The sequence below is a fragment of the Sciurus vulgaris genome (genome assembly GCF_902686455.1).
Source record: "Sciurus vulgaris genome assembly, chromosome: 4".
NCBI classification, from domain to species: Eukaryota; Metazoa; Chordata; class Mammalia; order Rodentia; family Sciuridae; genus Sciurus; species Sciurus vulgaris.
The window spans coordinates 152,902,803-152,923,737 of NC_136464.1; the positions used below are offsets into that span (position 1 = coordinate 152,902,803).

General features: G+C 35.3%; 1 protein-coding gene across 7 annotated transcripts in view; it reads left to right on the plus strand.

Annotated features, from left to right (window-relative positions):
• Positions 1-5,391: 5,391 nt before the first annotated feature.
• TRPC4 (transient receptor potential cation channel subfamily C member 4) overlaps positions 5,392-20,935 on the plus strand; it is a 201,682-nt gene continuing 186,138 nt past the window's right edge. For 3 of the 7 annotated variants that reach the window (XM_079137234.1, XM_079137237.1, XM_079137238.1), the window contains exon 1: positions 5,393-6,153. The gene's annotated coding sequence lies outside the window, so the exon portion shown is untranslated. Of the gene's footprint in view, positions 6,154-20,935 lie in introns of all 7 variants that reach the window. The other 4 variants (XM_079137239.1, XM_079137236.1, XM_079137241.1 and 1 more) reach the window with 3 other exon arrangements.

Below are 20,935 nucleotides of genomic sequence, written 5' to 3' on the forward strand. Positions count from 1 at the left end.
TGTTGCATCCACCTTGGGAACAGACTTTTCCAGAGTAGCCTAGTGGAATACACAATCCAGGACCAAATTATTTTTGCAGCCATGAGTCTTTGAATTTGCTCTTCTTTCTGCTTAAATTCACTGATAAATTACAAACCTCTACTTGGTTGTGCACTGATACATTGCAAGGATTCAACTGAAAACAAACTTTAACTTTCTTGAATAGACTACATTTTTATTAACATTTTAGGAAACACCTTCACCTTGTGTGAAAAATCAGAATACAAATACATTTCAGATCACATATATTCAGTTTAAATACATTTCAATTTAATTGAAAAATAAAACAACCTGGAAGGGACCAAAATCAATTTACAGTGATTATTTTATATTTATTTACAAAGATTCCTCTACCAATCCTAGCAAAGAGGTACTATTATATTCCCCATTTTAAAAATGAATGAAGTAAGGTAGAAAGATTAAGAATTATGTCCAAAGTCCTTCTACCAACAAGTTGCAGACCTTGAATTCGAAATGGGTCTCTAAAGAATCGATGCCCTTACTGTACTGTATTGTGAGTATGATACTGTACTCAACTGCCCCTTCCACCTACTTTAAAAGATATTTTATCAGGTGATGCATTTTTAATCAATGAACTGGAAAGGCTGATCACTCAGTATTTACTGGCATCTGAGTGATAGATCTTTTACAACTTCTCTTGAATTTCCACAAAATTCATGCCAGAAGAGAGAGAGATTTCATGAAAATGTTGATATCATGAAGGTCTAACTGTTGCTGTCTCACCTAAGCGTGAAAGGATTGTGACTGAGGTCAAACATGACGCAAGGTGAATTGTAAAGTAAAGATAATGTTACTCCAGTGCGTTGCTTTAGGAATTGGGCAAACCTACTCTCCTGTGATCTGTTGAAAGCTCTTTTGACCATCTCTGTTGTCTTCTCCCTTTAAAAAAAAAAAAATACATTGTCCCCATTCATATACATCTAATACCCAGTAAAAAAGTGTCTCTTGCATACTCATTATTTTTGTTTTAGGGGATAGACAAATACCTTCCCCTGGTGCTTTAATGGTACCTGCTCTCATTCTAGGTCTGTTTTAGCATGATCAGTACTTATTGAATAAGCCTCTGCTGGCCCTAAGGTGTTTTGAGGTAGTCGAATACCTCCCTCTGCTCCTTTGATAGTACTTACTTTCATTCCAGTTCTAGGAAGACACAGAAAATTCTATGATGTAAAAAAGCAGGAGTTCATGGAATGTAATTGTTAATAAAAGTGAATTGTATGTTGTGAAATGTCTCCAAGTTGGAATGGAGAAGTACTGAGATAAGAAGTCTGTACTGGAATAGAAGTCTTTCATATACCATAAAGGATGGATTGCCAGACTGGAGTGGAATGATAAATAATTATTCCAACAAGGAACATTTATTAAGCATGAGCATGTACTCATCGTGGTAGCAAATGGATCAGTTCATTTCAATCTCACCATAATGACTGTACCCATCTAGACATCTGAAACTGATGGGTTGCCCAACCCCAGCCTTTCAACTGTAGTGATTAGTAATTAATCCACGCCTAAAAGAAGAGAGAATGAAACAAATGGTACTTTGGGGTTAATTCAGAAAAGTGGAGGTGTCAGTGGAACACAAGGCAATTCACATCGAAGCATTAGCAAGAGAATTTGGTTTATAATAAAGATGCAACATCACCAATCAGTGGGGAAAGAAGAATTAATTCTTTATTTTCCATTTACAATAAATGGTGCTGGATACCTATTAGATGAAAGAGAGATTTTCACCAAATAAGACCTGTTTAAGCAATAAGTTTATTGACATTGGAATGACTGACTTGTTTCCGTAGCTTCCCACCTGGTCTCCTTGCATCTGCCTTTGCTTTCTCAGTCCATCCTCAGTGCAACAGTTAGAATGATAATTTAAAACATAAGTCACCTAAGGTTACTCCTACACCTGAACACTGCTCTCTGATATAATCCCCATGACCAGCTCCCTCATCTCCACCTTTGCTCATATATATCCAAATTGAAGAAAGCTAACTTGAAACTTGTTAAAATTGTAACCCAGTGTCATTGTGTTTCTCACCAGAACTTCTAATTCTCATGCTGTTTCTTTCATCACCATAGAATAGTGTGCAAAATTTGTTTATTTGATATATGTGTTGTTATTTGTCTTCTCCAAAGTATAAATCCTGCAAGCGTGATATCTTACCTCTCTGGTTCCCGTATGTTTACTAGGGGCCTAGCACACTGCTTTTGCACCTACTATAGACCCCATAAATATGTGTTGAATGAATATTGAAGCTTGGATTTCAAACACAGGTGACTTGATTCCAGAGCCCATGAAATTAATGACCAAGCAATTCCTTGCAAAAATGAAACCATTTTTAAGAAACTTGGAGAAAAAACAAAAAAGGGAGGGGAAAAGACTTTAAGAAAGTACTATTAAAGTACTAAATCAATCATTCAGCAAAAATATGATAGTTCAATATTTGTAAGAATCAAAATTTTTAAAAATAAGTAATATCATCCCCAAATTTAATGATCTATAAAACTGAAAAATAACTTCCATAAATATAGAAAAGCATTAAAAGTCACCCTTTATGGTAATATGAACCATGGTATTGAAATGGAAAGTTTTTTTTTTTTTTCAAATAGCAAATCAACAAAAATAAAGAGAGAAGAGGGAAAAGAAGATTAAATATGCTTCGTGTGTTGATGAGAGTTCCATAGAACAAGCCCTTTTATATGTCCTGAACTTTAAAATATCCCCTCATCTTAATGTATGGCTCTAATTGTAGGGATATATTCTGAAAATATAATTGGATGTACAGACAAAAATGTGTGTTCAATGGTTTTTGAGAACATCTTCTAATAGGGAATCAAAGTATAAAAGTGGTCTTCCTTTTCAAAACTTGGGAAATACTTCAAAATATTTCACAAAATTTTATAGTGATCAATTAAAAAGTAGCATTTTTGGTGAAAATATTGGTGACTCAGAAAATAAGATTTTTTGAAAACAAGTATGTAGAAAGCTGTGTTTATAACATAGTCTAGCAGACAGATTAGTTCAAAGACTTGTTACAACTGATGGTGTAGCAAGGGACGCCAAGCTCTGAAGGAGAAACCACTGTCTGGAAGGTAAGCCAACATTATGGTGCCTTAGTGAGGGCCCTTGAGTGAGACCCTGTTCAGAATGAGAAATAATCTTGATCCAGATGTAGAAGACAGGTCCACAATCTTCAGAGAAAATGTTGACATGTATTTCAGTTTTGCCCAAGATTGACAAAGACCACATAAAAAGTTGATACTGGTACATATACAAATTTAAACTTCCCAAATCTATTTCTCTGTGAATTTGCCTCTTTCCCCCACTTTTTAGAAGAAAAAAACTTCACGTTACATATCAGTTCATCAATGGAATCATAATTTTTAGAAGTAAATTGAAAGTTGAGTTCCTAAAATAATGTGATCCCATTTCCCTACAAAATTTTAGCTATGAAAAAGGCATTCTGGAGAATTGTTTTATTTCTATCATTCTTTAGTACAATATTTGTTTTTTGCTAATTTCAAAAATGAGAGTATATCCTACTTTTTTTAAAATTAAGGTTAAAAAAACCTGAATTCCAGATAAACATATTACATTTTATAGTAAATTTCTTTGATTTCAATGAATTGCAATTTAAGTGGTGTGCAGGTTTGTGAAATGGTAACAACTCTATCCTTAAATTGCTATAACGAAACAAACTTTGGATTGCTAACGACTGTAGAAGATGTAGTTCATTGGATGTTTTTGATGGACTTCAAATAATTTTTCTTGTAATTGCTGATTGTTTTGTGTGTGACATGAGATTGGCAATCAATAATCACATGAAGCTGTTGAAAAGGAGGTCAGTGGTCAGTTGAAATTCTTTTTCCCATGAGAATACAGCATGCTCAGTGGCTAATATGTATAATGCTGTCTCAATGTTCTTTTCTATTTTGTATTTATTGTAGACTCATAGGCACTGTTTTTATGGGGAAAAGTAACAAATTAGAGGAAATTGATAAAATAGCTCTTACTGACATCCTGATAGACATGGTATTTACTCTGAAGAACAAATCCCAAGTGAGACAGAAGAAACGTTTGGTACAGATACTAAGGCTGTAGAGTCAAGTTCGTCACCTCTGTGAATAGTGTGTAAGTGACGTGAATGATCCACTTTTCTTTGAATGTATTTTTAAGTGTATTATAAAGATCTACTCTCATCACAGTATGTAGGATTCTATCTACTGAGGATTATTTTTAATGATGCACACTTAAACACAGTATGTAGAATTTAGTTTTCAGATGAAACATTATATCAATCAATGATAGTTTCACTTCTTGTTTTTTAGACACTAATCATCCAGAAAACAGGTTGTCTCACAAGGAAATACAAAATACAGTTACATTGCATAAAATAAATTTCCATATATATTGTTTCCCTTCCCTTGTTAGAAAGTGGACTTGAATTTATTATAAAGTTCATTACCATGTCTATGGATAGATATGTTTTGCACAGTTTATAAAACCATCCTTTAAAGCCAAGAAAAGACAAGGACTGTTTAAAGATGTTAATGTCTTTCTTTCTTTCTTTCTTTCTTTCTTTTTTTTTTTTTTTTTTTTTTTGTGGTAAAGATTAAAAAGAGATTCAGAGAAGGAAAACAATCCTTTTGTTATTCTTTCTGGAGAGGCATTACAGAAACAACAGGTTTGCCTCACTGTATGCAGTGCAAAACTTATCTCCTAAAATTCAGCGTCGATGCTACCATTTTACGAATTGACTTAAATCTTTTTCTGGACCTTGGGGTTGTGACCAAGGAAGCCTCTGTGGTGAGTGACAAACAGCACTGCAGTTACGAGTAAGTTATTCCCAACTTTCCCAGTGCATGTATTTTTCCTTTCCGCACTTTGACCTTATTTTCCTACGTGAACACCAAAGAGATTGACCAAGAGGTAACCTTTATTTCAATATCAGCACGGTGATTTGAGTATCTCACACACACACACACACACACACACACACACACACACACACACACACTCGCGCACCGTCACCTGCAGACACCAAACCCCGCGCTCCCAGGCTGGCCCACGTCTTGCATTTTAATATTTGGAAACTTGCTGATTTCCTATTCCTGTTAGGAAGACCGAGCTGGTCGGGGGTGGGTGGAACACTGTGGCTCATCATTTATTCATTGCGACTGTCTCGATTGTTGACACTAGTGGCAAGCCGCAGCCCTGCTCTTGCAGGGGAAGTCTGACACCTTCAGGACGAGAGAGGGGGTGCCAGGAGCCCACAGCAGCGCGAGTGGGAGAAGCTTTGAGAGTTGAGGGGGCTTACTTTTTCCTTGTCGGGCAGCCGGTCGCACGGGTGTTTGTTTACTAGGGTGGGAGAAGGGATTTCAAGGGCTAGGTTCTGGCGCAAACCAAAGTCTTAAACATCCCTGCAGAACTCGCCCCGAAGCCTGGAGGTGTGTCTGGCTTGCGTCCCGGACCACGGGGTAGGTTATCGCCACCGACTTGGCAGGAAGATCCCTGGCTTGGGTTGAGCTTCGCTGCCCACTGGCTGACCTCAAGCGGCTGGCCCAGAGAAGGGGACGCTATTCAGGGGCAGCGGAGGCGGGGGTCGAGCGTCGGCCACTGTCCGCGTGCTGGTCCCTACACCTCCACGCAAGCCGTGCGTGGGACGCTCATCTTCCCGGGCTGTCCCTTCCGAGTACGGTCGGTGCGGACCGACCCGGAGACCGGCAGCCGCTGGGAGCCGAGGGCGGGGTCCTGACTGTGAGCTCACCCGCTGTCAGCCGTGGGAACTCCAACTTTATCTGGAGGAATCGGTGGGGCAGGGGTGAGCGAGGTCCTCCTCCCTTGGCGCACATCTCCCGCTCCTGGCCCGCCCCTCCCCCGCCTCCCCTGGTTTTGCTCTCTGAGCATCCTCACTCCGCCCAGTTCGGTGCCAGCTGCGTGGGCTCCAGCTTCGTGCGTTTTCCTTGGAATGCTCCAAAACTCGGCAGCGACTAAGGAAATCCCGTCGCAATTTACCGGGCGTGCTCTCACCGGCCACAGCACCCGTGCCGCCCGTCACCGGATCGGATCACTTCGGCCCCCAGATTGCAACTTTGCAGGTAAAGAGGGTGTCGCCTCTGCGCTCCATTTGACTGGAGCTGCACCTCACCTTCTTTTTGGGATCTCGTTTAAGTTTCTCAGCTGCCTGGGAAGCGGGCTCCCTCCGGGGAGGCGGACATCCTAGGGGGTTACGAGTTCAAAAGACTCAGCCTGCTCGGTTTCTTTTCAAGGCTCGGGAAAAGATTTATGACGCTTTCTGTGGTTGATCCGGGCTCAGTGGGAGTTTGGGGGTGCTTCTCGGTCTCTCACCGCAATGGCTTTAAAGTAGGGGAGAGGGCAAGGAGTGAACCCCTGGTGTGACTTATATGGTAAACAAAGGAGCTGCAGCCACGCCGCGGTGCTGGGGAATGTGGTTGTTTTTAGCCTTTTATGCATTTGGGGAAAATGGAGATCGTGATGGCCCCTAGGCACATATAAAGTGAGCCCTTGGCTCTCTGGCACCAAACTGGGGAAAGGAAGGAAGGAAAGTGATCAATCTCCTGTCGATCGATTACACTCTGCGTCATTTTCATTCTCTGTCAAGAAACAGAAGCACTTTTATCCGTGTTGCTGGACCCAGTCTTAGTGATTCCTAGTTCGCCTGGCAACCGAGGCTCCAATTAAACCAATGACCCTGTTTGCTTCTTGAGTAGATGCTTGGATTGGGGCACAACTTGTTGTTCCAGCTGTGAACTCAGCTGCCTTTTGTGACTAAAGAGAATACTGGAAAGGCTTGGAGGGTGTGGGAGACCTAGGAAGAGGCGGCTCTGATCTCGTCTGCCCTATTCACTATGGTGTATCCACTGTGGTGTATCCCTGTTCACATGGTTTCCTAGGGAGGCCCTTCCCAGTTAAATTCCACTGCTATAAAATGCAGCAAGTTACTTAAAGAGTAAGCACCAAGCCGAAGGAGTGGGAGGAGATAGAAGCAAGCTTTAGTTGTTTTATTAAAAAGAAATTTAGAATAAGCTTGTAAAACTAAATAAAGAAGAAAGAAGAAGAAGAAGAAAACCCTCCTAGGGCTCATATAATTATATAATTTCTAGCTTTCCTATCACAGTAACGACAATACAAAGCATTTCACAAATTCTATAAGTTAAAAAAACAAAAAAGGGTTACTGGGAGATTTTTAGAAAGTAAAACTGAGTTAGACCATGAGAGCCAGAGTGGGTGGATATGTTAAACCATTCAAATCTTCATTACTGTTATGGTTTGCCATTTAAAGTTATATTTGTAATGCTTACTTCTATTCACCCAGACAGTAGACCAGGAAACATCACCCCCCTTATATAAGAGAAAAAAGTAATAAGATATAGGGATAACTATGTCATTCAGAATTAGAATCAGAATTCGGTATGACATTGTTAATGAAACATTTTAAAAACCATATGAAATAGTACAGCCATTCATACAGATCAGTCTATCAGTGCAAGTTTTATTAAAGTGTTTTTGTGAATTTCTTGGATTAATAAAGGCTAGTACCGGTGAAAAGAAAGAAATCACTTGCATTGTTTATGAATAAGTGCGGGAGTTCAGCTGCCTTTCCATAGAGCTTTGAGCTGAGCTCAAGTACTCGGCTATGCTAGAGGTTGTAGAGTGAAGAGCAGATTTATATCAAGAAAGGCACAAGAAGAAACACTAACAGATTGATGAGGTTGATACTTGAGAGCTGCTTACTATTCACAGAGTGAAAAAATATATTGTTGGATAAATCATTACTAAAGATTTGCAACTGCAAATTTAGATAAGTTCTTTCTCTTCAGGAAGAACTTAAACTGAATATTCACCAAAGCATAAAGCACCTAAGCTGAACAGACACAAGAAATGTCTCTGGTAAAATCTGTCAAACATTGACAATGTTTCTGAAAATCTCTGATCTTAAAAAATGAGAAAATTTTCAAATTCCTTGCTTATAGTCATTCTCAAATATGTGAGATTAAATAGATTTCTACAACTTACAAGGTTTTAATTTTTCTAATTTTTTTTTTTGTTGTTGTTGTTGTTGTACTTGTTTCCAGAAGGTCAAGATCAAAACACACAGAATACTGTGTAAGACAAAGTTAAAGTTCTATATGAATTTTATGGTCATTTGAGTTATTAAAATAGTAAGAGACCAAATAACTTTCCACAGAAGATAACCTTAATCAATTCATACTTCACATAAATAGGAAATAATAGAATTAGAGGAAAATTGAAGGTCTTGTTTAGTATGTATATATCAAATATTCTCATGCCCCATGGAGAGTTACAGCCATCTAAAGGACTAAAAAGTTCCCTGGTCCAATATCCTCATTCAGGAAACTGAAGCTAAGTAAATTTTTTAAATGACAACTTATGTTTGATAAACTATTACATCATTTCAACCTAAAATGAATCTGGAAATTAGGTAACCTGTCTTTCAATATTTGAATGGTTATGTCTATCAAGATTTTCATGAACTGGATTATATTAGAAACTTCACTATTTGGCATTATTAGCCTTAAAAGCAATTATTGTCCCTGAACTGCAGATGAAAGAAATAATGCAAGATCATTATTTTTCTTCTTATTTTATCATAAAAATATCTGATCTTCTAGCTAAATACTATCAATGTACCCTATTAAAAAGCATAATTCAGTGTCTGCTGAAGAATAATAATTCACTTTAAGACAGACTGATTTTAACTCCACTGTATTACAAAAACACTTAGAAAACTCAGTTTTGGAAGTGTTCTATTATATTTTTATACCTGCATGTTAAATTGCCAAAAAAATGTATGTCAGTTTAGTTAATGAGTATATTTGACAAATAAAAACAAAACTAATCTTACTTTTCTAATTAATGTTTCATTGGGGCAAAAATAAAGATACATACACATCTGTTCAATAGTAAATATTAGAAATAATAGTGCTCAAAGAAATAAGAAATTTTGTAAATAAAGATAGATATATGAGAAATACTAAATAGTAGTTAGGACCATAACCTATGCGCTGAACATTTTCTTATGAAAATGTGACCATTTTAGTTTTGAAACAAGCCAGATGAAAGGAAAGCTTAATAAATTATTACATTTCCTTTTTCCAAAATTATAACTGCCAAATATTATATGAACTCAAATTCTAATATATGTCTTGACTTCCTAAATTGTATTGGCTGAGCTAAATTGAACCTGGTAGTATTGACTTCTTTAATACTCATGAAAAAAGCAAAACCTTGCCTACTCACCTAGTTTGTGCCCTCCCCTCAGTAACTTTGACTGGGCATTTGTTTCCATTTAATTATAATAAAGAATTATTTTACAATTAGGTTTGTGTGGGCATGTTTTCTATTTCTAATCCATCCAAACACACTGAAAGCTCAATATTTTGAGATTTGAGGATATTTTGACCAGTGATGTCTGTTTTTTCAGTCAGCACAAATATAGACCTGATCTCTGAGAACATTAGTACAACCAGAAAAATAAGTTCATGATATAAAAATATATTTAGGAAAAGAAGCCATTCATTTGGAACACTAAAAGTTAGAGACACATTTATTGAAAACATATTAATTTAAACTTTCTTGTTCCATGAACTATTCAGCAAAGGACAGTAATCTATTTAAATTTTTTAAAAAATCTCAATGATGCTTGTGAAAGTTTAGTTTAAGTAGGTCAAGAAAAAAAGATAATGGTTGGAGTAGTTGATCTACCATAATAATTAAACTTTAAATGACACCCCATTAATATTAGTTATGTTTTGTCTCCCATTTTTGAAATACTGCATGTCACAAACTAATGGCTTCTTGAGAAACAACAGATGACGCATGGGCACAGTTTTACACTAAAATTAGAAATGTTAATTCAAACATTAATTTAAAAATATGCCCTGAATAGCTTTATCTAGCATGCTGCATTCTTTTTTGAGAAATGGCAAGTGCAAAGAAATGAATGATACACGCTAATTAAATTCTACCTGCGGTTTGTTGCTACAGTTTTGAAATATGTTGAAAAGTAACTTCTTTAAACCAATAACATGAAGTGTTGGAATTTACTTAAGATAGGAAACAGGAACAAGTATGTAAAAAAAAAGAAAGGGAAAAGAAGGGAGGGAGCCAATATTTTTGGGTATAAAATGTATGCCAGACATTATGTTAGACACTTGTTATCCTCACATCTACTTTGAATCTGAAGTATTATTATAACAACCCAAGAAAGATGAAATTTGCAAAATTCACAAAGCTGCTTTGTGATAAATCTGGGACTCGAATCTATGTCTACTTGATTCTAAAATCAACACTTTTTTTTTTACTCAATCCTTATGGTTTCTAAATTGAAATTAATGATCTTCTTACAAAATTCATAAATTAATTATATTCTTTCAACTATTTATTGCTTTTATTTTTCAAACTGTGTAACATTGGGACATAACCATTCCCTTCATGGGCATAGAATATGAAACAAGAGTCTGTTAACTAAAGTTTCATCACCTTGAAGTAGAGCAGAAGGTAAGCTAATTACTTCAAGCAGATTGTTCTCAAAATCATTTCTTTCTTTTTAAAAAGCACCCCTGCTTGGTGCGGGGGATTAAATCCAATGTTTTGTGCATTGCAAGCACATGGTCTACTATTACTACTGAGCTCCATCCCCAGGTCCTTATTTTCCTTTCTTATTCTTGAATATAAATGTAACACTAGAAGAAAAGGAAACAAAAAAGATTTATTTTCATGAATAAAATTGAAGGTTATAAATTTTTCTTTAAATAATCATAAGATTATAGTTACCGAATAAAAATTTCCCTTCAAACTTTTAGAGCATCTGCAGACTATAAATAAAATGGTGTATTTAAAAAGTCATGTTAAGACATGTCAGGTTTATATCACATCTTATTAACGTTGTATAAAATTTCAAGACATGTGTTTTGTCTTAATTTTATTTAAAGTTTGTCCAATCAATTTAATGTCCCTTGGTATTTAATAAGAGGAGTTCTTATTCATATACCCCAGGAGATATCTATCAGAAAGTGACAAATTCTAATAAATGTGTTATGGTATATTTTAAACATGCATTTGAGACTGGTGTGATTGTGTCCAAAATCAATTGGAATTGAATTGAAGGCATAGTGAATGTCTTTGAATGTATGTAATACCGGTACAAAATGGTATCCATTCAGCAGACAATTACTGAATATTAGTGAATGAATGATTGAATGACTAGATGAATGACACATGGGTAACCTCTTCATTTTTGTTGCTTTTCCTGGCAAAACCCTCTTTCCAGAATAACTTGTGCCTTTTGGCTTCCTGTCACAAAATTCTCCATGTACTAAGGCCTAGTTAGAGCTGAAAGCCAATATTGCATCTCTTTGAAAGTTTCCTCCAGATGTCTCAAGTATAAATACAAGCAAAGCCCTTGTTATATTCTGCCTTGCAGGTGGGTAAAGGTCTGTCTTCAGAGCTAGACAGTAAACATCTTTAAGAAGCCAAGAAGATGTTCAAAAATGTGTGAGTTTGTAACCAAATTAGATTGCCATGAATATCATGCTTCTGAAATTAAGCATAACTAAGTTATTTCATAATTTCATAATAGCACACTTGGCTGATTTTTAGCATATTTATTTATGTAATGAAGCTGGTTATAATAATGATGTTGCACTTACGTGGTATAGTGAATACTGTATTATTTCTTATGCTATAAACTAATTTTCCCACAATTATTCAAGAAGCACAACTTCCAGTTTGCTAGTTGTCCAGTCAGCTACAATGGTCATTGCCATAGGATTTATATAACCAGTAATTAATGTGCTTTCATTTAAGTTGTGCTATGCCAGAATTCTTAAGGGAGACTTTCTGTTGCATTATACTGTAAAAAGAGAGGTTAGAATTGAAAGAGGACAGATACAAGTATTCCGGAAGACTGTGTGCTGAACTAAAGAAAGCCATAGACTTCTTTGGAGTGATTATATTTAGCAAATTAACTTTGAGTTCATGTCACAGGCTTGAAAGAACATGATGTCCCATTGTAGGTGGCATGGATTTATTTATTTATTTATTTATTTATTTATTGTCTTTTTATTCCATACCATGCCGTGTGAGGTTTATGAAATATGTTCCGATGCTCTGCTGCATTTATGATGGTGGTGGAAATAACACATGTGAGCTAGAGTCTTGTTCCTACCAGAATGATAATTCATGGCACATTGCATTGTACTTTTCATTTTCACAGAATTAGAATAACTACCGCCCAATATATGCTCATTGAATGAATGAGTAGAATAAATGAATGGAAGGATGATTGAATGGGTCTGTTCTCAGCTGCTGTGCTGAATCCTTTTTTTTTTTTTTTAAACATGTTTGTCTTTCAAGTTACTGGTCACACACCAATATCAAACCCTGAAAATAAAACAGAGGGATGAAAGGGTAGGCACAGTGTATATTAACTGAAGAACAGAGAACACAGCATTCTTTACATACAGTCATCTTCATGAGCAACATTTCATATAAAGATAGCTTTTAATGTTAAGGTAGCTTTCATGCTATGGTAAAGTGAAGCTGCACTCCCTGAAGATAACTTTGACACACTTTAAATAAATTTTCTTTTCTAGTAGCTGTAGTTTGTATGTTTGTATCATTTTAAATTTTATCTACTGCCATAAACACACATACAAACATACACACACAAATATATATGTATGTATATGCATACAAATAGATATACACATATATGTGTGTGTATTTGTTTACAAGTGTATACTATAATAATAGTAAATAGAAGGTAAAAAAAAAAAAAAAAAAGAGCGAAAGGCTATTCCTGAGTGTGATATACAACAGACATATTTGCCAGTCTATCAGTGTTCCTACAGAATGATTAGATGTGTAACGAATGACTTGGAAGTTCATCGATTCAAAAGTATATTTCTAATCAGGTCTCACATATCTTGCTACATGACTTTCTAGATAAATTGCATGTGTGTGTGCACATATACACACACACTTTAATACATGAAAATTACTCTGCTAGATGCTAAGGATACAGAGAGGAATCAATTTTCCATTTTTTAAATATTTCAAGCGAAGGATGATCATTTTAGAGGAACAGATTTTTCATTTTTTAATGTATTTCAAGCAAAAGATGATTATTACCATCTTTTCATATTTCAGTATCCCATATTATCTTACAAATATTTCACTATTTTATTTTCTTCTTGTATTTTCTTGTGAAAATGAAGAATGTATTAAATAACACCAATTATATTAAATTAGTAGTCTATACCTGAGATTTAAAACAACCAACAAATGAAAAACAGATTAGGTTGAAAAAAATCCAGATGCATCCTCTTTGCCACAAATCACTGTTTTTTTTTTTTTTTTTTAAGAATAGGACTTAAGTTTTCTAACTGTAAATCCATGTTAAATTTAAATAGCATTATTGACACTATTAAAATTATGCTTTCCCTTTATACATCGTTATTACTAAACTACTATTCAGTGGCTATGTATTTTAGAAGGTAAGTCGTTCAAAGTCCTGAAGAATTTATAGTGCTATACTCATGTTACCGCAAACCCTTTGGAAACAATGAAACAAGCCTAAGAAAGGAGCCGCTTGTAGAGTTAGGAATGTAATAACCTGGCTCTCCACCATGCTGCCCCTTTGCTGGAGAAGGAAGGACTGGCTCTAGAGATTCTTGGAAGGCTGAGATCCATTTCAGACTCAGATAGTTCTCAAGTTCTCTGTAACTGTTTTCCTGTGGACTACTGTGTCTACTGCTGAAAGTATACCATAAACCTATGTGTATGCCATCTTTTTCATAATTTTAAATCTTGGAAACAAGAAAGGGACCAGCCTAGCTACATTAATCTTGTTTTTAAATGTTACTTGGGACCTGCACTCCTAAGACTACCCACTCTTTGCAAGAACTTTTTACTTTCCCAGAGTCCTCATGGGAAATAACCATAGTACCAAGCTCTAAACCTCTGACAGCTTCTAAAATTAAGGAGAAAGAACATTTAATGATGTGTCCCCCTGTCTGTGCTGTGTAAAATGAAAATGTTGGCAGAGGGGAAAGACTTTTTTGCTTATCTGGTTCATTTTAACCTCACAGCTTAACATTTTGATTTGTAGTGTGCTAGCTAGTTTGGAGCACTAAACTGCACATTTTCATTTAGCACTCCAGCACGTTCTTGGAACAAAGTGCATCAGCAAATGATTCTGCCCTTTCATGAACAAAAGAAACTTTCATGAAAAAACATTTCATTATAAAGGTACTTACGATAAGTATTTTCCCATCATGTAAAAATATCAACAGTTTCAACTTGAAGAATAAGAATTGCTTTGCATTCTGTCATACTTTGCAATGAAGTAATAAAACCAGAACTTAAAGCATAACTTAATAAAATACTTAAGTACTTTCTTACTAGTTTTCACATTGCTGAAACTGAAATATTGTATACAATTACATTTTTAAAAGTGTCTCTTTGTAGCTTAATCAATTGCAATAATTACTGGTAACACAAAATACAGAAGACCTATTTTATACTTATGCCTCTGATTTTAAAAAATGTGGATATTTACAAATATACAACCCAAAGAAGAAAATGTAAACAAACTGAGTGTTTGAAATGAACCATTTGTGAATAACCTAGATGTATTTGAAACAGGCACATGATTTATTTCATTTTATTTGAAGTGTTTTGAAAGACAAGCTACTTTCTTATAATGCTGCTAGTCTTGAGAGTTAAAATAAGATCTTCCCATCTTTAATATATAAAAGGATTATGTGTCAAATGTTGGAAGTGTTTAATGAAATTTTCTAACTACTCATAAAATGCATTGGAATTCAGTTTATTTTAGAAATGTTCCAGGGTGTAACAGAATTTATTTTGATAATTTTAATTATAATCAAACAGACATCTAAGTAAATCAGAAACAGTGGTTGCTCACAGAGTTTCATATGCTCTTTGGTTCATTTGCATTCAATAATTTCCAGTGCTTACATTCCATCACTCCTTTACCTACAGATGGGAGTTTTCAATTCTCTAATTAGTCCTGGGACCAAGCTGCTCCCTCATTGACTGGAGGCTTATGACAATGGAGTGGCCCTGTATAAATCCACATTCCCTTCTGCCTTAACCATAGCAGAATAATTCCATATATGAGAGGTAGGATGACTATTCACCTTTATGAACCTTTATAAAATTGTGGTAAGATCATGTTTTCATGGTGAAATGTAATTACAAATTCTATTGGATCACGACTTCTGATGAGATTCCTTTATTAGTTTCTTTTGTTTCCTTTTGATTGGACATAGAAATTTCTTCCTCATCTGTTTAAGAAAACTTCCTTTGAAGAGGAGCTTAATCAGAATTTTAAGGAAGGAAATTTCAGATGGTTGTATAGAGAAGGGCACTTGATCTGTTGTGGTTAAGAAAAATGATCCATTGTTCCTCCTGCTCTATTATGAAGGTAAAATCATTACATGGTTGATGCTGGGGTTTGGGGGCTATTTTGTGTTTTACACTAAAATGAGTGTTTTCCATAATCCTAAGGAAAAATACTAAAAATATTCACCATATTGATATTCATATTCATATTCAAATATTCATATTCATCGTATGAATATTTTTCATATATCTTGCCTAAAATAACAAATTGTATGACATATTATATAGTTAATAGTCTATTGTAAAAACAGTTTTAAAAACAGCATAAGATTTTAACTTTAATTCATACAATCAGTACTTTGTTTATTTTCCTAAAACTTGGCATTTTGAATGTTTATGAATTATTTAAAATATAAATATAAGATCTATCAATACATATTTATCTGTATTCTGAATGAGCTACTTTTTATTTCCTATCCTAGAATAATTTAAAATAAATTTAAAATAAATTATCTTTTATAAAAATAAAATTTCTATATCATGACACACATATTTGCGAGAGGAACTGGAGCCTGATAGACTTAATTTTAAAAAATTATTAGTATTTTTTATTTTCTACCTTAGTTTTTTCTTAATTTTTATAATTATATATACCACATATGCTTTTTTGAGATGCTTTCTATTCTTTCTAGGCCTTTCTGAGGGGTTAAAATTTCTCTTTACCATACCTTTCAATGTATGTTGGTAATCAATTTTCTGAGTTTTTGCTGATACATATTTTTAAATCACTTTCAAAATCACATAAATTGATTAGAATATTGTAGGTCAGAAGTTCATTTTCTTTCCATACTTTCAGTATGCCATTCAATTGACTTTTGACTTCCATTGTTTCTGTTGAGAAGTCTGTAGAGATCTAATTGTTGCTCTTTGAAGATAATGTGTTCTTTAGTTATAGTTTTTATGTTTTCTATTAGTCTTTTACATTCAGCAGTTGTACAGTAATGTACCTAGATTGTATCCTTCATATTTTTCCTCTTTAACATTTGGAGAATTTTAAAATATTGCTTGATAGTATCCATCAGTTTTAGAATATTCTGCAATATCATGTCTTTAGATATAGTTTTGTACATTCCTTTCTTATCCCATAAAATCTCCAATTATCCATACTTAGATCTTTAGACTCATGTCATATTATTGGTATCCTTTAATTCTTCTTTTAATGTATTTTCTATCCATTATTGCTCTCTGTACTGTAATCTAGATATTTTATAGCCCTAACTTCCCATTTATGAACTCTTTTTTTTCTCTGTCCAATCTTCTGTTAAACTAATTTTTTGAGTTACTAATTTCAGTTTGGTATTTTTCATTTACAGTTTTTCTACTAGGTTTCTTTTCTTATAGTTTATATCCTTTGTAAACTTTTCCATTTTCTCCTCTAATGTTTTAATATTCTTGAATTATCACATTTAGTTTAAAGACAGTTTAACAGGATTATGTGTTGGTTTGTCTTTAAATATTTTCTTATATTGCTTCTTCCTTTTTCAATTAAAGATTTTTTTAAAAAAACATGTATAAAAATTAATAGCAACTTTGTCATCCTCCCTAAAGAGAATATGCCTTATCCTCTGGGAGGCAGAAAGGGTAATAGTAAATCATCTTAATCCAGTCACAAATGGAGATGATAAGAGCCTGAGTTTTAGACTTTTCAAGGCTCTATGTACTCCTGACTGTATCCTGTTTCTATATTCTAGGACTCAAGAAGTCTGAAGCTTTTTCTACTTAAAGCCTTTTGTTCCCTGCAAGTTTGTGTTAGTAGCCATTTGCAAAGCAATTACCTCAAATAGTATATATAAAGAGAAAGCTTTATTTTGGCTTATGTTTTTCAACAGTTTCAAACCATGATCAATTGGGCCTGGTGCTTTGGGCAAGTCAGCAATGACCTGGGAACACATGGCAGAGTAAAACTGCATACCTCATGGCTGGGAAGTGGAAGAGAAAGGAAGAGAGCAAGTTCCTGTAATCCCCTCCAGTGGCAAAACACCCAGTAATTGAAGACCTCTGGTAGACCCCACTGCTTAAGGTTCCAACACCTCCCAGTAGCACCACAGGCTGTGTGGACCACACCTCTAATGAAAGGGACTTCAGATCTAAACTATCACAAGATTCTAGGATAATGAATTTCATCTCTTTTGTTTTATTGTGAGACTGCTGAATACTCTGATCTAATTTTTGGCAGTTTTCTGATAAGTGACTTACTTCTTTCCTTGCAAAGCTTATGATTTTAAACCTAAGTGAAGACCTGCTCAGGTTGCACTCACTTCCCTCTCTCTTGTTCCTCACACTGACATGGGAACTTTGTGTTTGCCTTGGCAAAAGCCTTGAGGGAAATTACAGCTTTTCCAAAGTTATTTCATCTCTGTAGTTACTTCATATATAGGATATTGACTCCTCAAGTTCAAGTTAACTCTGCACCTCTTCTCTAGACAGAAGTGTGTTTCTTTTTGTGTTTGTTTCTATTTACCCAGCTTTTCTAATTGTTTTCAGAAGGAATGTCATTCTATCGTAGTCAGAAGTATTAACCCTTCTTTTGTATTTTTGACTTTAATGTAGAAATGGTTAATCAACATGTTTAAAAGAAATAACTTATATTCAAATGGTTTGATATAAATACGTTCTTGTATCCATAGAGATGAATATAGCACCAAGAGTTTGGAAATCATTTACCTGTATTTTTATTATTGCCACAGAAGTGACATTGTTCTTGAAAATGTATCAATCCTCAGTCATCAGAAACTAAACAGTCATTTTGAAGCTATTTTATATAAAATAAAATTCTAAATGTGACTGTTGATATGGCACAAATCACTTATAAGTCCAATTAATAGCTCTTTCTTATAATGGTGAGTAACAAATACACTCACCATTAACAGAACAAAAAGTAGAAGCAAAAGTAGGGCAGTAGCAATTTGACCTCTTTGTCATTGAAGTGATATTTTTATAGGCTTATGGTTTTCTGAGTAATCTCCATTTCTCCCATATGAAGTGCATTACATAAAGATGGGGAAGTTCTATAGTTCACTACTCTTTGTGGTTCAGTTATAACTGGTATTCATGATATTGCCTCAGGCTCCATAGAATGTACTGCATTAAGGAGTCTCTGCAGTAGGGTACAATACTGCTTTAGACCGGATCACATTGTAATTCAGGTTACCATCCAAACCTGCAATGACACATATGCTCTGATTTTACCAATAGTATTATGGCAGCGTATAATTAATTATGTTTCTCAGATTTCTGTTTTTGTGGTAAAATAGTCAAGGAAAACATCTTAAAGGAGGGAAGATATATTTTGGCTCATGGTTTTAGAGGTTTTAGTCCACAGTCACTGAGCTCCCTTGTTTCTGGGCATGGTGGAGAGTGCATGGCAGAGCAAAGCTGCTCACTTCATGGTGACTGGAAGCAAAGAGAGAGAGAGGAAGAGCTGGGACAAAATAAACCTTTCAAAGCTACATCCCCAGAGACCTAATGTCCTCACCTTCTAAAGTTTCCTCACCTCCCAGTACACCACCACCCAGAGAACAACCCTTTAGCATATAGCGTTTGGTGGAAATTCCACATCCAAAATATAATATTCCAACCTGGGTCCAAATTCTCATGTGCATCTCACAGTGAAAAAAAAAAAAAAATGCATTCAGTCCATCTCTGAGAGTTCCCATGACTTTTAACAGTTTTCAGAATTGATCCGAATTCCATGCCTGAAGTCTCCTTTGATATACTTAAGTGAAGGCAAACTCTTAAATCCCTGTGAAATTTAAAAATCAAGCTGCATACTTCCAAAATACAAAGGCATAGCGTAAACATTCCTATTGCAAAGGTGAGGAATACAAGAAAACAGGGAAGGATCCAAGAAATGTAAGACCAAACCCAGCAAGACAAATATTAATACTATAGCTCATGACTGGCATCCAGGTCATGTGGTGGTAGAATGAACCTAAATGCTTGAACATCCCTGTCCTTATGACCTTGCCTGTTCAAGCTATTTGGCCGCCCTCTTTAAATGGCTCTGCTCACTGCCTACGGTTTTCCTCAGTGGATATTCCATGTTCCTGGCATTTGTAACTTCCTGGGGTCTCCACTGCAGCTTAAGTTTCACTACACAGCCTCACGCATCACTTTCAGAGACAGCCAGTGATTCCAGCCCTGCAACATTTTGCCTGGCCTTCCAGGCTTTCCTTTGAAATCTGGAAGCCTTTCCTTTGAAGTCTTCATGATTCTACGACTGTTGCATTCTGCATACCTGGACAATCAGTATTGTGTGGATGAAGCCAAGGTGAAACTGGGCCCCCTTGGACCATGCCTGCAGCAACTTCTGAGTGCCTGCATGACTGAACACAGAAAATAAATCTCTGGTGTTAGCTTCCTAGCTTCTCTATGTGAGCAGAGGGCCTGGTCCTCTCTTCTCAAAACAGAGTTTTTCAAGTGAATGTACACTTTTACTCCCTCGGGCCTGTAATGATGGATAAGTTCTGACCAATGTCTGAGGTGCCCTCAAGTCATCTTTCCTATTGTCATAATGTAAAGCACCTGGTTTATTTTTAATAGGGCCAGTCCCTTCAGTAACCACACTTTCTTTGGACCCAACTTTACATCATGGACTTCTTTTCCGGTCAAAGTACAAGTTTGTTTGTTTGTTTTAATATGGAAAGCAATTTGTTTTACATAATTGCAACAATAAAAGCTGCCAACATAATCTCAAACTAAAGGACTTTGAAGCCTCTTTTACTCAATTAAGCAAAAATCAACCAACCAAAAAACAAAGCAAAAACAAACACAACTAAAACAATTCTCCAGAAACTCTAAGAACCAAAGTCTTGCATCTCTACAGTATTCACTCATGGTAATGCTACACTTATTGTCATACCCCTGTTATTTGCGTATTATGAGGTATTTTGCATTTGGGAAGAATAACTTTGTCATGTGATATTTGTAAAGTGGCATTTTAAACAAAGCAAAACTTAACCCATAAAGTGTATATATATATATATATATATATATATATATATATATATATATATATATATATTTTGCGGTGCTAGAGATTGAACCCAGGGCCATGCATACGAGGCAAGCACTCTATCAACTGAGCTATATCCCCAGCCCAAAGTGTGAATTTTTAAAAATACTTCCACTCTGTTTTTTGCTCCTGATTCTTACTGTAAATCTGACTGAAAGCAGCCAGCCATTTCCATGTCACTGCCTGATTGTTGTAGTGCCTTTAAATTTCCCCCACCAGACTAATTAGCCCAACAAATTTAAATTTAAATCCTTACACAAACTCTCACAACTTGGACACAATGTTGACAAGCTCTTTGCCACAATGTTACAGGAATGACCTCTACTTTAAGTTTTAATAGGGTTCTCATTTTTACCTGAAAACTTAACAAGCACAGTCTGTATTCCTATCTG